This window comes from Poecilia latipinna, unplaced genomic scaffold (assembly GCF_001443285.1).
Source record: "Poecilia latipinna isolate Pla-1442-1.1 unplaced genomic scaffold, P_latipinna-1.0 Scaffold265, whole genome shotgun sequence".
Taxonomy (NCBI): domain Eukaryota; kingdom Metazoa; phylum Chordata; class Actinopteri; order Cyprinodontiformes; family Poeciliidae; genus Poecilia; species Poecilia latipinna.
This window is the reverse complement of record NW_015112881.1, coordinates 322,648-326,513: the sequence shown is the minus strand read 5'-3', so window position 1 is coordinate 326,513 and position 3,866 is coordinate 322,648.

The window sequence follows — 3,866 nt, the reverse complement described above, 5'->3', positions numbered from 1 at the left end:
TGATACAAGTTTTACGTGTGTGGGGTCGGTGGAGCCCATTTCTACATACAAGAGTAAAGGATGGATTATTTTAGCCTAGAGTTGCCGGTGTCTGCTTTGGTTCAAAGTGGGATTACGGTGACAGCATTGGGTATACGTTGCACTGTACTGAGTAATTGAACCCGGGCCTCAAATACTCGATGTTGGTTATTTATCTGCGTGACAGGTCCATTGAACCCCTCTAAAAACATCACCTGGGACTTCGAGCAAGACATCTTGTGCCCATTTATTGTTCCCTCCATTCTCTACTGCTTTCATCTAAAAACAAGACTTATTCAGCCAAGGCAAGACACGTCTCGTCTAAACCACGCCCGTTCCAGCCTCACGTCTCCCGTGTCATCCACCTCTTCTTCTACATACAAAACGTCTTGTTTTTCAACCATATCAAAGGAGGCTCAGGCTTGTCCTACTTACTTTAAAAGCCTTCCTGAGGTCCAGCCAAATAGACTTCTGCCGCTTTCCTTTTCCATTTTGCCATTAATGTGTGGTCTCCGTTAGCAAGCAGAAGCTATTTGAGCCATCTTTCCCAATCTGCAACACTGTCACATAAAAAAAAAAAATCACGACTGCCTTTCCTCTTTCTCTGTGTCACTGTTCGTGACAGATTCGGCAATAAAGTCCAAATACAGTTTGTGAGGAATATTTAACATTTAATAACCAAGGATAGCAGCTATTAATGTTCTAGAGTGGAGGAATGACAGAATTATAAGGTGATTGCTTAAGGAGGAGATGACATTTGAGTGATGATGCCTGAGCTATGCTAAATCACCCGCTGTCCCGTTAATACAGTGAAGATGAAGTGCAGAGAGAGAGAGCGCGAGTAGGCAGACATGTTAACATTAACAGTCAGTCTTGTATCCAAGTGCTGACCAGCTACAGCTGGTTATCTTTGAACATTTTTAAACGATTCGAAAGTATCGACGTGTCTCCAGAGCGTTGTCTTTAAATCCAGCTCAGATGGTAGAAGGCTGGTCTGCCAGTGAATTATTCAGTCTATACTGAGAATGGAGATAAATCTTCCGGAAAGCAGTGCGGTTCGTTGACCTTCAGTGAAAATTAAATACAGACTATTTTAGATTCAAGCAGCAGATTGCTTTAGATTCCAGGTTGGACTCTGGCTGAGCTTTACGCCATTGTTGGTGAAGTTAAGAGTAAACCCAAGTCCTGATGGCTGACGACATGCAGGTGTGCAAGAGAAACACCTGCTGGCTCCACCCTCCGGGTCTCAGCCTGCCTGGTCCACTGCGCCCTCTGGTGGACACCAAGATTACATAATTAAAACAGCTCTCTCTGCATTACATCTTATAAGGTAAAATATGTTTTAAAAAAAATTCCCATCCAATCTTCTTCAGGTCCTCTGATATATTTCCCTATGAACAACCTGTGACAAGTGACTTGTAAGGCCAATCAATATTGGATGTGGTACATGAGATGGGACAGTAGATACTAGGCTTTATTAGGTTAGAAGTCTCTAGAGATTCAGGAAAAGATAAAGCGACCAAATACAAAGCACCACTCGCCTCGTTTCATCTTTGTCCTTGAAACGGACTGAGTCGCGCTGCCAAATTTATGTTCTGAAGCACAGGTCGACTGCCGAGGCACACTGGGAGCGTGAGAGAAAGGTTGATCCTTTTCCAAAGGCTGGTTATGCAATGCTTTGTTTTATCATTTCACTGTGTGCTAGATTTGTGTGTGTCAAGATTTGTATATGTGTTCATCATCATCACCTAAAAACAAAAAGAAATGTGTATCCCTTTAGGATCGTTTAATGTATGACAAGCAGGTTTTCTTTATGCAGATGGAGTGTTTTTAAGCAGCTGCATCATTTTAGGACTGGCTGTCCTCCTTTCATGTGTAGCTGGTCAGTGGATTTTGAAAGTACCATGTGGTTGAGATGTAACGTCAAACTCATAAGACAATAGAGCTCAGACCTCCCTCCAGCGATTAGATGAGGTCTGATTGAGTGATTGATACATGATGTAAACACACTAAAATCCTGCAGGCAGAATTTCACCTGCCAGAAAAATATTGCAACATCTGCAGTAACTCAAACTCTGAAACTACATGGCCAGCAAATGTATTTTTTTCCCGTTTCCATCCGACCGAATTGTAAACTTGTCCTCTCCAGGATTTGATCTACCCCAGATTTTTTATTGTTCATTCATATTTTCTGCCTGTTAAACACACATTTTAATGGGTTCGATTATTTCCTGCGTGTTGACGCTTAGCAGGACATTTAGCAGAGAATACTGCTCAACGCTCACTCTGTTCATATTTTAAAAACAGTTCGCTGGTTCCCTTCAAAAGTATGCAAATGTGAGCTGCCACAGCTTTCAGTCCATAACCACTGACATTATCCTTTTTAATTCATATGTAAATTGCATGGATAAGGTCAGGATTAAAATAATGAAATTAAAGAGGTGAACATTCAGAGATGATAATGAGATTTTTTTTTTTTTTTCTCAAGTGTGTACAGCACTTTTGGGAGTAGGAAGCAAAGGTGTCAAAGCAACAGTATTACTGAATCACTGGTTGTTGTTGCACAGCGCTAACACACATACAGAAGACATTCGCAGCCGTCTTTATTGTCCTTAAGCATAAAACAATCATTTTAAGGCGTAAAGATGTTAACCAGGCTCTCTCTCTGGATCACATTTTCTGTTGTCAGGAAGACGTTTGTCAACATGTGTATTCAGAATCAATCCTACTTGACCTTTTGTCACATTTTGTCATGATACAACCTCAAATTTTAATGTGGTTTCATTCGTATTTGTAGAATTATATTGGATCTTACTTGATTGAACAGAGTGGTGGATAATTGTGATGAAGACTGGTGTCTATATCTTTAAAGGCAGCCATCCTGGTAACATTTCCAGCATGGTGGAGCCAGATACAGGTGATAAAAAAAAAGAAATGTTTTAACTGTTGTTCAATATATCATAAAAACTTTTTTTTTTATCACCTGTATCTGGTGCCCAGATACAGGTGCCCCCAAAAAATGCCCCAAAATGTGGTCAGATGTAAAACAAAGTTGAGTCACTGACAACTATTTTAGTTTTGATTCTACTTATAATGAATTTTGATGAAATTAAAATGAAGGAAAATAAAAATTGAAAGCATTCAACATTTAACCTACTGCAACAACATCTCCCTTGTTTCTGACACCCTGAAAGTAAAAATAATAATACAGTGAGCTCCCGTTGACTTGCAGCAGATCATAGAAACACATTAAGAAAGAAGTCAAATGAGTCCATTTGTCTCAGTTTTTCTCTCTCTGCCATGTCTCGATGTCTAATTATCTGTGAGCTCTGGGGCTATTGATCTCCAGGAGACGCTAATTGCGTTATCAGAGCATGACTCGTATCCTTCGACATAGGAAGCACAGGAAATGAGGATGTGAGGCTGGCTGTGTTTACTGTTTTCAGTAAATGGGAAATTCACGTGACCATCTGAGCTTTGAGTCCAATTCCAGAGAAAATACTAACGCGCTAATGCATGAACAAGACGCGTGTGCGTTAATTGTTCGTGGCACATCGCTTCCGAATCAAGAAGAGATGGAGTTGATTTTCAAACAGTGAAATGAGTCATTCATTTAGCCGATTAACTCAAAAATGAAAACAAAAAAAGAGGCTGATTAAATGTTGTTTTTTTTTATGTGAGTTTACAGATTTAGTCTGGTAGTGCATAGAAATATACAAATGTAATGATGAGTCAGACTGAGAAGGGTGAACATTAGAGATGTGCCGATCAGGTTTTTTCCTGCCGATACCGATACCGATCACCCATGATGGCCGATACACCGAAACCGATCACCGATACCGATCACC